Source organism: Ascaphus truei, chromosome 2 (genome assembly GCF_040206685.1).
Source record: "Ascaphus truei isolate aAscTru1 chromosome 2, aAscTru1.hap1, whole genome shotgun sequence".
NCBI lineage: Eukaryota > Metazoa > Chordata > Amphibia > Anura > Ascaphidae > Ascaphus > Ascaphus truei.
In genome coordinates this window covers 217,617,713-217,633,206 of record NC_134484.1, presented here as the reverse complement: position 1 = coordinate 217,633,206, position 15,494 = coordinate 217,617,713, and positions in this window count along the sequence as shown.

The following is a 15,494-nucleotide window of genomic DNA, read 5'->3' as shown; positions in this document are numbered from 1 at the left end:
AGAGGGGGAGGATAGATTGAAGCATCTCCGACAGAGGGAGATGTTCTGGATCTACCGATTAAAGTCCCTGTCCCCTGCGGGTCTTAACGTCGACCTAGATATTGCAGCATTTAATTAAACCGAGTATGATACCTGTGATCCTCAATGGTATTCAGTGTTTTTATTTACTGAAGCAATGTAATATATCATTGGCCCTACTGAGGAAGAAAGGGACAACTGTTATATGAGATATTTAACTAGTTCCATGTTTTTGTCTCTCTCACCCCTTTTTCAGATATGAATATATATATTTTTAAAATATATTTTTAAAATATTTTTTAGCGTTTGAATATGTCCATTTTTAATAAAAATATCATGTCACTTATTGTGGATCACATGAAGTAGAGATGATCCTTTTAAGAAGTGTTTATTAATTAAAAAGTGTTTATTAATTTGTTTATATACATAGCTGTGTGTTATTAATTTGTAGGTTTTAATTACGGGTGAAACGCGTTGCTCAAAATAGTAGCTGATTTTGTCCCACGGAGGCTTCCGTAGCCAGATCTCAGCAGCTTTTGCAACCAAGCAGGAAAGTTCCCTCCTCCTGCATCCCGGACGTGGGAACGGTGCAAATCGCTGCTAAAGCTTGATCCTGGACTGCGTGTGGAGGCCAGGGGTGCACCTTTTATGTATGTGAGTTCACTTCTGTATTTTAACTAATAAATGCCATTTTTTTAAAAACACCTCTGATATCGTGCCTCACTTGTCCCCCCCTACACTGCAACACCGGGGAGAGACCCTGACTGACGACCAAGACTGAGGTGTGAGTCCCTTGCTGACGTCACGTTTGAGGGCAGTCTCCCATGTCCAGCTATTACATGTGGATGGGTTAAGTTAACCCCAAAGATACCTACCCTCTGTAATTACTCACACTGGGCCGTGTGAGTAATTATATATATATATTCTTATACACCATTGATTCACCTGCACCAGCGCCTGGAGGGGCTAGAATTGTTCTACCAAAGATACCATTTACCATTTCTACTTACACATGGCCGTGTAAGTACAATAGTATCCTGTGTATTTTGCCCCTTGCCCACCATATAAGCACTTCTGTTACTGTCTTATCGCCTTTATTGATTTATTGCATGTTTCTCTAATCCCATGCTCCCCCTATGCTTGTTTGTTTTTGTATCTATATAAGGGCTCTCGATTATCCCTTTATCGGGGTTGAAGCAGAAGGGATTCTATAGCTGGCTCTAAGCACCTGCAAGAGAGCTATTGTTGATTTTATTGATGTATTGTAAGCAAATTTTGATCTTAAATTCAAGGTAAGCGCCTGGTCGTTTTTTCCTATAATCTTCTGGAGCTCTGCAGTTTTTGTCGCCAGTATCGCCGCTGCTTCTGTTTTCCAGGCTTTTTTCTCCTTGGCATACCGACTCATGGCGATGGAGTTGCCTCTTTGCTTCTCCAGCTCTTGCTCCAGTCTCTGCACCTTCTCATGCTCCCTCTCATACGGAATCACCTGGCTTTCAAGCTCCGCCCCCAGCGATGCTCTTGTGGCTACAGTGTGGCCCTCAGCTCCTCATGCTGCTCTGTGGGGACATACTGGGTACTCAGCCGTTCCTGTAGCACTCGCTGCTTCTCCATGGCCGCTTGCAGACTTGCATGTAGCTCTTGCAGCTGGCTCTGCCATAGGTGCGCTGCTTGTGTGTGCTGCTCCAGGGAGACACGTTGCATCCTCCTGTATTCTGCAGTGCTTCCTGCACTTCTAATTTTTCCTGGATCAACTGCTTCTCCACTTTCCCTGCTTGGTGAAGTTTCTTAGCTCCTTTACTGATCTGGTCAGTCAAGTCTGAATTTTTCTGTCCCAGGCTTGTATTTGCTCTTTTTACCTTTTCTAAACGAATAAGGATCTCTTCCTCAGAATCCTTCAATTCAGAGACCTCATGGCGTGAGAGTTCCAGCTCTGTTTTGAGCGCGCGAGCCTCTTGGTGAGAAACTTCTAAGTCTTTGATGAAGTTTTGCACATCTCTCTGGGACATCTCATAGCATAGTTTCCAGTCAGGAGTTGTTCTCTCTGATTCGCTCGGCTCTCTGCACACAGTGGTAGCGGCAGCCTCTGTCATCTCTAGGCGTGTCGTCGTTCCCATGACTTTTGCGCCAAACGCTCTTGGCTGTAACTTCTGCTTTAAGGTAGCAATACTGGGCACACATTCTCTCTCATCATTACCGTCGTCATCATCATCGCCGTCATCATCATCACCATCCTGCCTGAAGGGACAGTCTTTGGTATGGTTCAGCTTTTCACACCATAAACATCTATTGTGCGGCTCCTTTTGTGGGACCATGCCAGGATACCCATTCCTGAAAGGACATTGTTTTGTGTGGCCAGGCATATTACACATAAAACACATTGTATCCTACATTTTCTACCTTCAGGTGTATTCTTCACCTTGAACTACTAGAGGCGCTATTTCATTTACACACAGCAATTGCTAGCTGCAAATTCACTCGCTTCAGCAAAAAGCATCAACTTTACATACAGCACTGCAATCCTTTACAAACCCGACCGGCAGACTTTACACTTTCTTCAGAAAAAAAATGTTGTTTTTTTTTTGCTTGAGTTCAGCACCTTAACATATCTTCTGACCTCTGGGTGCTATTGCATCCACACATTCTCTGTGCATGCTCACTCATAGTGGGACAGACTTTGCTTGCTTTTTACTTCAGTTGGGGGGCCATTTTAAATCCCCGCATTTATCTTCAAACCCACAGTTTCTGCTTGCTTGGTGCCTTAGGGACTGCCCGCATTAAACTCCACCATATTGTGATGCCGACACCACATTTCAGTCTCTTTTATCCCAAATGAGGCAGGAAACGCTGTATGTTTTTATACTTGGGGTTTATTTACAGGGATTTACAGGGATAAATAATATATAAATAATATTTACAGGGATTTACAGGGAAAAATAATATGAATATGAATAGGCCCACCGTCCTTTTAAGAAAAAACAAATAATGAAATCAAATCCTATTTCCATTAGGAAAGCTAACTGACTTCTCAGCTCCAACACTTACTAACCCGGCTGCCAGCTAAGCCAGTTGTTAGCCCAAAAAATGCCCTAGCATTAGCAATAAGGTAACAGCAGTCTTTGTAAACAATAGAAAGGGTTGTCCTTATTTTAGCCCATCTGACGATGTCCCTGCTTCAGCACAGTCTATCGTCCTTCCTTCTTCTCTTTGGGATTACACCCCACGGGAGCTCAGGGAAACTCCTGTGTTCCTCTGTAACCAGCCGTCACTGCTTCAGCACAGCTCTCTCAGCAGTGTCTCTCAGCAGTGTCTCTCAGACTTCATAGCCAGCTCCTGGTAGCTGGGGAGCTCCTCTGTCTCCCCCCTTCTCTGGGGAAAACTGACTCTCTGTGCCTTGCAGCTTGCAGCTTCCAGCCTTTTAAAGCACTTCCTGACTATTCAGAACAGGTTGATTAGCTTCATTAGTCATCACCTGAATAGCCATTCCAAGGAGGATTAAATTAACTCTCTGTGATAAAACAGTCCAATAGCGTCCCCATTCAGCCACTAGAGGACAGCAATGGCACCACAATATATACTATATATATATATATATATATATATATATATATATATATATATATATATATATAAATAAATATATATATATATTTGTTTTACATTTTCTGTTGGGCTGATTCAAATCCCTAGCAGCACGCTTCCATGGGCACTACTATTAGGGTGGGATTAATGTATTTAGCCAATCCACCTGTAAATACTTGTGAGCAGCTTCTGGGAGATTACTTCCTCTTTTTCAAGGTATATAATCTCCCAGAAAGGTCCTTGTAAATTAACTTTTCACTTTACTTGCATACATGTAAGTATCTTTACTGTTATATACCAGTTTTTAACTGCACTACGTTACATAAGCTTATGCTTAGTTAATTAACCCCTTCAGGGTATATTTCACTGAACATTTGTATGCATTTATCATAGGGACCTGATAATGAGACTTACCATGATGTTGGTTTGCAGGCTTGTCATTATTTGATCAAATGATGTAACCAAAAGTCTCCTTTGTTTTACAGACTAAGTTTTCACTATATATACTGCTGCGGCCGAGTTTATTCGAGCATTTGCCCGTTCTCGGCCGCAGCAGTAGCCTGGCGCGCGCCGGAGGGTGACGGGCGCGCGCCGAAGCAGCGGAAGAGCGCCCTCCGATCGGGGCGCTCTCCCTCCCGCTGCCGGGTCCGCCGGGTCCCCCGGAACCCCCTGCCGCTGTCCCCCACATCGCGGGACACCAGGGCTCCCTCGGGGAGCCCTGGACGCGTGTGCAGGGGGCGCAGGCTCCCGATGACGCGTGACCGCGCGTCGGTGATGCGCGGCACGCCGAGGGGCGGCCACTAGCAAGCCGGGAAATCTCCCGGCTTGCGGATCTGGCCGATGAGCAATAAAGTGTGTCGGTAGTGTATTTATTGTTAGCTGAATGGGAGTAGCGCAGGGATTTACGCTGTTTTCTCCTACCTACTGTACAGATGTAGTCGACATTAATGCTGCCACTGGCACATTGCAGCGGGACACAAACAGCATGCAAACATGTGTAGGCAACATTGTATAGTCATTAGCTGCACATGAAATTGGAGGAGGGGGGTTTCATGCGCTATTGCACCCACTGGTACATTCCAGCGCATTTTATAATGTCCGCTACATCAGTATATATTGTTCAACCATGTCTTCTGCCGTTGTCTGTGGTTGCAGCTCGTGTATTGTTGTGAAATATCAACTTTAAATGTGATTAGAGTTCAGCCATTTCAAAGAACTCAAAGAAGTACAGAGAGATGTATGTTGGGTTTAATCCAAAGAGATTGGAAAAAGACTGAATGGTTTGAAATATTTTTTTTTTTAAGTTTGTAACATCACATGGGTGAAGAAATTAAAAGGGCAATGGTCTGGACATATCACAAGACAAATTGAACATCATTGGACAGAGATGGTATTGGAATGGATTCCAAGGAATCAAAAGACAAAGACAATAACCAAAAGGATAATTGGAAGATGAAAATATGTTGGAACAATGTGGAGAAGAGAGACTTGCAATCACAGTACATGGAAGATCATGTGGGTGTTATCAGGGACATCCCTGACATATCTACATACACTAGCTCTCACACTGTTCACAGTTCCTTTGCATCTCCCCCGGGTGTGCTGCAGCTACTGTCTTGATTGGGGTTTCCTCTTGGTCCTATTTAGTATCTTCTCTTTACCTGTCTTCTGTCTGATTCGCTGTCTTTAAAATGTTGCTGTTTTTGATTAGTCTTTGCCTTTATTTTGTTAGCTACAGACCCTTATCTGTCCATTGCCTTATCTGTCCATTGCCTGTTCTCTGCTTGATTTCTGTTTTTGCATGTTGCCCATGTTTTTGTTATTATTAATTTGTAGTTTAATTAAAGGTCCTTGCTTGTGCTTTGGCTTGTCTCGGCCTTGTTCCTGTGTCTCAGCCCTGTTCCTGCCTTTAGCCCTGTCCCTTTGTTCTCGTCCTATATCTGCCTCTTTGCTGCCAGCCTCCTACCTCTGCCTTTGACCCTGATAATGCTACTTCGCTGCCTGCCTGAGCTTTGCAAGTGACCCTGATGAGTCAGCTTTGCAAGTGGCCTCTTCACTGCATGTCCCAGGTCTCTGCCCATAATCTTGACAATGCTACTTTGTTGCCTTTGTTGCCCAAACCCCTGCTTGTTACAATGTTGCACCTTCCTTTCTGCTGGCTGTTCCAGCCACTGAAGTCTATCCTGCAACTGACACCCTAGGGTCCATAACAGGAGGCCTTTATCCAACTGTGGATAAACAAGGGCTGAAGATTAGTAGTATCATAAACTGAGAAAACCCATCAGGTACAGAGGGGAGAAACCTTTAACACGCTGTCTGTGATGGTGATGGGGTTCCCAGGCTCACTAATAAAGGTTCAGCCCACTTTTGTACCCCTGATCCGTGTGTGGAGGTCCTAGAGATTCATCTCTTGGACCCAGATGTCAGTAATGCATCACTGTGTGCAAATTTTGCAACATTAAAGACTTTTCTGTGTTTTGCCTTTCTCGGTGTGCTGGGACCAGGAGATTTCTAGGCTGTAAGTTTCAGGGTGGATTTGCCAGAGAAAGTCTTCACAGAATGTGTCTATTGTGTATTATATTATATGTATTGGGGTTTTGGAGTTAGAGGATTTCCCAAAAGTTGTATCCGGGAATTGAGTGAGATTCTCAGATACAGCCAAGCACATTACTCCGGGCAAACTCTGACCCTTAAAACGTTCTTGCGACTCACCACCAGAATTCCTTCTGCAGCATAATCCAGACAAGGTAAATGGGGCATGATGGGGTTAATGTAAACCTGCAACATACTGGAGGATCCCTAGAATAAGGAGGGGTGCCCAGATACATGCCCAGGTACCCTGAACCTGGTATAGGGGTTCAGGGGATGCTCCATCTATATGATAAAGCTGAGAGTGGTTTTTGTGTGTAAAAAGTTTAAAAGTTATTTCTAAAGTGTGCCACGTATGAGGCTACTAAGTGAAGGCAATATATACCTTTAATCCATCCCTGACACCAGAACAGGGACTTACACATTTTTATCACACAAAATACAGGATATAGTATATTTTAAGTTATATTTAATAGAGATATGTACTGATAACCTGTGAATTAACTGTAAGATTTTTGTCATTGATTCCGAGGGACCAGATGTGTTCCAATCTTGGTGCCTATGGGTCTGTTCGGAGTCCGGACTTGAAAGCCTCATGGATGCCAACGTGTTAGACCAGGAGGGGAACTGCAGTCATGCTTGAGTTCCCGCATCCTGGGCTAGCACAGGGCAATCCGGCCACCATTTGCCAAAGCCCAGACTGTGTGAAGCCTGGAGCCACAGGATGCTCAGTAAGCAGAGGCAAAGGTGCGAGGTTAGTGCATGCCCCTTTGCAGAATGGAAAAAGGCGCCAACCCGGCTTTACAATACAGGCAAATCGGTGATTGACTGGCAGGAGAATTCCCACGCTCTCATTGGCTGCAGAGTTTTGTGACTGGGACACTGAAACCCATAAGAAATCTTGCAGCCAATCAGGAGCGCAGATTCAAAGCGCAAAATCAACAGCGGCAAATTCAAAGATGCTCTGTGCTGAAGTCGCGAGCCGGCTTCAAAGATTTTGACTGAACGTAGCTGTGTCGGCTGGCATTGCATGCCGAAATCAGTTCCAGGATTTCGTGAGTACCTACACTGGTCATTTTTGTGAATTTCATTTAAAGGACAAGTTTTTTCGTTAGCCCCTGTTCCTAGTAAGAGTTTTAACTGTGCAAATTGTGTTACATTGTGTGTATGTCTTTTCATGAAATAAATTACAATTTATTTTATCTCCATGCTTTGCTCAATCAATGATCCCGGTATAAAAAGGTTTTGATAAACCTGGTCTCCCGTGACAGGCTTATATTAACTGGTGGCACAGGTGGGATCGATTGAGCCTATGTTATAATATCTTGCAGTCTTCGTGCACACGTTTCACAAGGCACGGAAAACACAGGTTCTCTTTACTCTTTAGTTTAGCGCCCTCAGACGAAGATGGACAAGCGATCAGGTCGGTAACGGTCATGGGACCGAACCAAGATTGTTGCTCAGCTTGAAATCTATGGGCTGCCAACAGACGGTCGGTCAAAGGCTTTACTGGAGGAATTGGAAGCCCATGAAGCCCGGAAGGCTTCACCAGAGGAGGACACACTGTCAGCTGCAGTTGCAGTGATAACCCTTCCTCATGGGGCGCAGGAGGTTAATCCAGCCCCTGTGGTGGAGGAAGGACATGGGGAGGGAGCGGGTGCCAGCATGAACATGGTTGGAGCACCGGTTCTGGGAAATGGGCTAATGGACTTGCCACCCCAGAATCGCCACACTTCTTGCCTCATGGGGAGAGGGGGCTTCCTTGGAACAACGGATCTGGCAGCTTGAAGCTGCCCATGGAAAAGCCGCCCCCACTCCCACCTTGTGGATGGGGAGCATGCAACACCCTGAGTGGACCATCACAGCTTCAGGAAGTGTGTGGATGGCACGGACAAAATTGATGGGTTTCTCAGGAACTTTGAAGACCAATGTCACAGATACAAGGTACCAGAGTGGGACTGAGTTTTGCGGCTTGACCAGTTATTGTTCGGTGCGACCTAGTAGACTCTCCAGGCCATCGCACACGCGGATGGCAATGACTATGGACATGTGAAAGCCCCCCTGCTCACCCAATATGTCCTCAACCCAGAAGCCTACCATTGCACTTTCCGATCTGAGGAGAAGCGGCCCAGAGAGTCCTACATGCTGTTTTCCTCCCGCATGGCTTTGCATGGGAGACAGTGGGTGGAGGGGTATGGTGTTCCTAAGTACAACTTGCTTCTGGACATAATATACAAAGAACAGTTTTTGCAGCAGTGCTCCGCGGACATACAGGAATGGATCTTTGACCACAAGCCAAAGACTTATACAGATGCTTCAAAACTGGCGGATGAGTTTGTCACCAGTCGGGTGGTGTGGCAAAAGAAAGGGGCTATGCAGGACACATACACTTCGGCCAAGGGAGCCAAAAGCGCTCATCAGTGGAAGAGTAAACCTGCACCTGATGGAAGTGCACACAAACTGCAAAGTTCCGCCATGAATGGAGGTGCTACCAGTGCAACAAGACTGGGCACATCAAGCCAGACTGTACGGACTGTCTGAGGTCCGGTGGAACCCAACAGGGGAAACACTCTCCAGCTGCGAGGCCGGTCGCCCGTGTACAACAGGCACACACAGAGGAGACAAGTACAGCTGTCAGACCAGCCCAGAGAGGGACCCCCATGGAGAAATCTGCACTTGTCACTGAGGAACCAGCAGCGTAAACAGCAGGACATCAGATTGCACCAGTCGGGATGCAGTCCAACGATGTCCGGCATAGGCATTTGTGACCAGTTAACATCGGAGATCGGCAAGCAGCTGGCTTGCTCTATTCCATTGCCGCAGTAACCCTGGTCTGACGTGCTATGGTCCGGCCAGAGGATTTGCTCCTGGGCACAAGGATGCAAGTGAACATTCCACATGGAGAACCAAAGATTGTCCAGGTCTTTCTTGATTGATGTGCCGGACGTGACATGAGGGAGGTGGGTGTATTGCCCAGGTTAGATGTTGAGGGTCTACTTGGCAACAATCTGGGGCAGGTAACATGTGTTTTTATCTTCCAAAAGGACCAGGGGAGCGCATCTTGCAGCGATCAAAAATAAATGGACATCACATAGAATAGCAATGTCAAACAAAGTGAATATTTATCTTGTGAAGGGCTTACAAATGGCTACTCACATTGAAGCAGATAAAAAGGAGAAGTCATCCAACTTAAGGGGTGGATGTTCCCAATATAATATGCTACAACAATCAGCAGACAATCTCCAAAAGAAGAGAACCAGACCATATAGTGTAGACAGCAAATATATTGGTATATAGTAAAAGTACAAATGGAGGCTTACACTTAGGATGAAAAAAGATTGTGTGATCAGTAGCAGGTGGCAGGTGCACAGTGGGTCATGATCTCCCTGTGTTCCGCACTGTTCTCCACTCCTCCAGAATACTTACGCATCCACGCCGGGGGCTCGCATCACTTCCGGTGCGACTGCAACCTCCGAACTCGATGGTAGGGATGCGTTCTCGGTGTTCTCCTAGGATACTGTCTGGCTGGACACTCTACGCATTTCACTATTAGGTACACACGGCTTCGTCAGGAGTGATAATTGGCTGCATACTAAGGGTTTAAATATCCACCAGCCCTGCCCCTTGTTTAATATGATTGGCTATCTAATAAGATCGTCATTAGCATGGACAGAGTATGCGGATTGAACACTCTAATGTAACACTACTACATTACAAATATTAAAAGTGTATAAACTTGAACATCAATAAAATTAAACATCTTATCTTTATATCATTTCCAAAAAACAGGAAGAAGATATATTCAGCGCATATTTAAAATGTATTAAAACATATGAACATATTTAAAACATGGGTAGGCTAACCCCAAATAGCTATACCTCATATATTAACCCTAAAAATGGGCACAATACAGATGACAAAATAAAATGATCGTCGATTCAGGTAAACTCGGAAAGAACAGAATGAAAACATATATTAGTATTAATACATATAATTAAAACAAGGTTGTGGTGGGGTAAGGGAGAACCAGGGTTATAATAAAGGTCAAGCCCACTTGGTTACCCCTGATCTGTGTTTTGTGGTCCTAGAGTGTCAGCTCTTGGGCCCGGGCATTGTGTATGCATTACTGTGACTGTGCAAAATATGAGACAATTGTCGTGTGTGTTTTACTGTTTCCAGAGGTGCTGGGATGACCTGCTTCAGCACAGAACAGGAAAAGGTAAAAATGGGACAAATGGGGTTAATGTTTATCCCCACACTCCAGCCAGTTATAAGACGGAGGTTGGTTTGATTAAAATAGGGTTCAGGGGGGAAATCATATAATGCATGGTAGCAATATGATTGAAGGAATGTCCTAATGTTCTAATTTTTTGTATGCAAACGATTAGGAGAGACATGTAGACTGTTATGATTTTATTAATAGTACCATGGGTGTAAATGCATAAATGGGTATGGCTCTTGTGTAGGTTACAGTTATGTGAGGTGGGGGGATTTACATGACAGGCAGGGGACAGGATATGTTGAAAGGTTTAAAAGTATTTTTCTAATGTGTGCCAGGAATGAGGCTAGTTTATGGCCCACCATTCCGAAGGCCTGGCTTTTAAAGGATCCTGGGGAGAGGCCCTCCAGGATGTATACAAAAAGTTAGAGCTTCAAAGGGGTTAAGCAACTGGGGGGATTCTTGACCAGAAGCAGATATGCTGTCACTGAGCAAAGGGGGTTTGGTCAGGTGGTATTATAAGCTGGTGCAGGCCATGGGGTTGTTGTTCTCTGCTGTAACATCAAGAAGGAGGGGGTGGGGTGAAGGAGTTTTATCACCCTCACAGATTTGAACCCCGCTCAAGATGCATCAGTCTAAGAGATCCATCTAAGTATTTCATGAGTCCATCAGTTCCATCTTGTGTGATTCACCTGAGATTCAGTCCCTTTTGAGGAGTTCCAGCTCTGAGTAAATCGCCTACATTTCTCAGAGGATAAGTGACCCGAATTCCACAGCAAGAGGCCACAGGAATGAAAAGTGGCCTGGAATATTTTGCTGTGTGTTTGCAATTAGGAAAGATTAGTTTTGTTATCTCAGTTTTTAAATTAAGTGTGTCTTATTACTGTATTTTTGTGTAACATAGTTGTGTACGTTCATTAGGTGAATAAACACAATTTATTTTTATCTCTCTGCTTGCTCAATCAATGATCCCGATAATTAAAAGGCGTAATAAGCTGGGTCCATCGTGGCAAGCTTTATTTACTGGTGGCAGCGGTGGGATAGATTGAGCCTATGTTATAAAATCCTGTGGGGTCTTATAACATAGGGGGAAACTCGAAGATTGTGAGCACCCAAGGCAAGAGATAGCGTATACACGTTACACAAAGCAGAAAAAGTGCAGGTTCTCCCTGTTACTTAGCTTAGTGCCGCGGGCAAACATGGACAAGCAATGCACCAGGATTGTGAACCAGTGTAAAAGCTGCAGTTTACCGACAGATGGTCGGTCAGAGACACACATGGAGGACTTGGAATCTCACAAAGCAGTTACAGCTTCACAAGAGGAGTGGACACTCACAACTGCAGTGGCAACAGTCTCTCAGCAAACCAGGGAACAGTAGGTTAAGCCAGCCCTGGTAGAGACAAAAAGACATGGGGAGGGAATTGGCACCCCAGGACTTGATGCACGTTTTGCCTCATGGAGGAGAAGGGTTACCCAGACAGGGGTCACATGGACCCGGGTAGCCCCCAGCTCATCTGCAGTTGCAGAGCCCACCGGGATAGCCAAGATGCAAGAGGTTAATTTAGCACTGGTGAGCATGAAAGAACAAGGGGAGGGAGTGGGTCACCACATGGACCCTGTTGGGGGGCCAGTGATAGAGTGCAGCCACGGTAGCCCCAATGGCTAGCGGTCTCTCTACGCCTGGAATTGTCACTCTGCTCACCCTGTGGGGATGGAGGGCTGCCCAGGACTTGGCCACACTGGCCAGGGCAGCAAAAAGCACACCTCAAAGGATTCTACAGTCTTCAGCCATTGGAAGTGCACCCAAAGTTGCAGAGGTTATCCCGGGGAGGGCGTGCTCTCAGTCCCATCAGATTGGTCAGTCAAACCCAATCTGTCAGGACCAGGGAAGGTCCAGTGTACCCCATCAGGGGCAACGTTCTCAAGCTGCGAGGCCGGTCACCCGTGTGCAGCTGGCACACTCAGAGGAGTCAAGTCCAGCCGTGGAATCAACCCACAGAGGGACGTCCATGGAGAGATCTCCACTTGACCCCCAGGAACCAGCAGCAGAGACGGAGGGACATCAGTTTGCACTAGTCCAGGTGCCATCCAGCGATGTCCAGCGGGCACCGTTGTGCCAAGTGACCATGGGAATTTGCCAAGCAGCTGGCTTGCGTGACTCAAGTGTCACTGTTACTCTGGTCTGACCTGATACGGCGAGACCAGAGGATCTGCTCCCCGGACCGGGGGTGCAGATGCTCCTGCCAGGTGATGGGCTGCAGCTCACACCGGTTGCCCGGGTCTTTTGTGATTGGGGTGCCGGGCATGACAAAAGGGAGGAGTGGGTATTTCCCGGGTTAGAGGCTGGGGTCCGCCTTGTCAATGACCTGGGACATATTACATGCGTATTTACGGCAGAACTGGCTCTTGTTGCAACGATTACAAGGAGCCAGCAATCTGGAGTTGCACCTGAAGGATCCACCGTCCCCCTGCATTTGGGACCAACAGTTCCACGGGTCTCTGCGGAGACCAGACAGGTAAGCCAGACTGAGTCACGACAGTATACTGACTTACCTTGCCCTTTACATGTTCCTGGGTTCCCTGACTTTGAGCTAAATGTGGGGGGCCAGAATTAGGGACACAGTTTAGGGGTGCAGTTCGGTCTGAGCCCAGAGAGGACGGTCTGAGCCCAGAGAGGAGCGCAGGAGGCTCCAGATGTCCGAGTCTGACTCGGCCAGTGGGTCAGACCGGGACTCCTGGCACCGCGGGCTCTTGCATGCAGAGCCAGGGTCTACCAGTTTAGATAGGGTTTGGACTGGTAGAAGACAGCTGTACAAAGGGAATGTAGTCAACCGTTGTTACACTGGGTCCATTTCATACCACTAGCAGAGCATCAGGGGGCCACTCACAAGAGAGCTCAGCTGTTGCAGCCTTGCTACGGGCTGCGGGCATCAGGGGCTGTGGCAGAGTTGTGCCACTCCAGGGGTGCCTGGCAGCAGGTTGGTAAGGTGGGTAATCATACGAGACCAGCCCTGAACCCGTTACAGGTAATAGGGAACCTTACCAAGTGGAGGCTATAGACATAGTGGATCCCCTCATGATCCACAGTTGGTCTGGCCAGTTTTACATGCTCATGGGGGTAGATTTGTCTACCCAGGATCCTGAGGCTGTGATGCTTGCCACCATCAATGCGAGGGCAGGGGCAGAAGCGTTGTTAGAGATTTTTCCTAGTGTAGGTTGCCCTAGTGAGATTCTAACTGATCAAGGGTCACAATTCAGGCATGAATTGTTACAGGGTCTCTGGGATGTGTGCGGGGTAAAGCACCAGCACACCATCCCTTATTACCCGCAGGCAAACGGTTTATGTGAGAGGTTCAATGGGACCCTGACCCGAATTTCACAGCAAGAGGCTACAGGAATGAAAAGTGGCCTGGAATATTTTGCTGTGTGTTTGTAATTAGGAAAGATTAGTTTTGTTATCTCAGTTTTTAAAGTAAGTGTGTCTTTTTACTGTATTTTTGTATAACATAGCTGTGTACATTCATTAGGTGAATAAACGCAATTTATTTTTATCTCTCTGCTTGCTCAATCAATGATCCCGGTAATTAAAAGGCGTAATAAGCTGGGTCCATTGTGACAAAGGTGCATATAAATTGTCTTGCCTTTCACACCCAATTATTATGCCATTAAAAAAACTGAAATAGTTTCAAAGAAACCCCTCTTCTAATATTACCAAGATGTTCTAAAATCCTCACTTTTACAAATCTGGTGGTCTTCCCAATATACTGTAATCCACAGGGACATGTTATCATGTAAATGACATGATCAATCCTGCAGGTTACATGTTATTTAATAGAGAATTTTTTTTTGTCACATGTGACGAGAATGTTAACTTATCTGTTGTTTTAAATTTACAGGCCTTACATGTGATGCATCCAAAGAACCCTTTAATTGATGGTAACCATCTATTTTCATTTTTCCTTATTACAGACAGGGAACTCGGTGCCAGTTGGTTCTTCAAGGTATTAGCTCTCCTGAATATAACCGATGGCACCTCTGGAACTACCTCTCCAAGCAACGTGTCATTCCTGACAATATGCCAATATTTTCTCACAATTTTAAGAATTTTATTTGCATCTTTATTAAAATGTGTCAAAAAGGAGAAACTAAATTTGTCTTTATCATTGGTTTTATCTTTCCTTGTCCCACTTTTTAACAAATCTTTTCTTTCCAAATTTTTTGCTTTTAAAAAAAGCATTCTGTGCATTGTCAGAATCATAATGTCTGTCCAAAAACCTAGTTTCCAGTATTTTTGATTGTTCCTCAAAGGTGTCTGTGTCCGTACAATTACGCCTTACCCTCCTGAACTGGCCATAAGGCACATTCCTTAACCAGCTAGGGTGGTGACAGCTGGATGGTAGTATGTAATTATTGCTGTCAACATCCTTGTAAAACGTTTTGGTCTTGATGCACTCCTGTTCAACAAAAATAGTCAAATCTAGAAAATTGACATGATCTTCGCTATAATTGCAAATAAATTTGAGATTGGAATCATTCTCATTGATATAGTCAATTAACCTGAGGCGGCTTGCTTCATCACCTCTCCAAACAAAAAAAATGTCATCTATAAATCTCTGCCATAGGACCAAATTTGCATCCAGCTCTGCAATGGGCCAAATATAGTCCTCTTCCCATATCCCCATAAACAAATGTGCATAGCTGGGTGCGAATTTAGTACCCATGGCCGTTTCACACTTTTGCAAATAAAAAGTTTCTGGAAACCAAAAATAATTATGTCTCAAAATGAACTGGATACCATCCAAAATGAAGTTTGCATGTTTGAGGCATATCATTTTCCTGGGCTAAAATTCTATCAATGGCCTCAAAACCCTGTGTATGATTTATTGACGTATATAAAGAAGTCACATCTCCAGTCACCAAAAAATAATATATAAAGATAAGATGTTTAATTTTATTGATGTTCAAGTTTATACACTTTATATTTGTAATGTAGTAGAGTTATATTAGAGAGTTCGATCTGCATACTCTGTCCATGCTAATGATGATCATATTAGATAGCCAATCATATTAAACTCGGGGCAGGGCTAG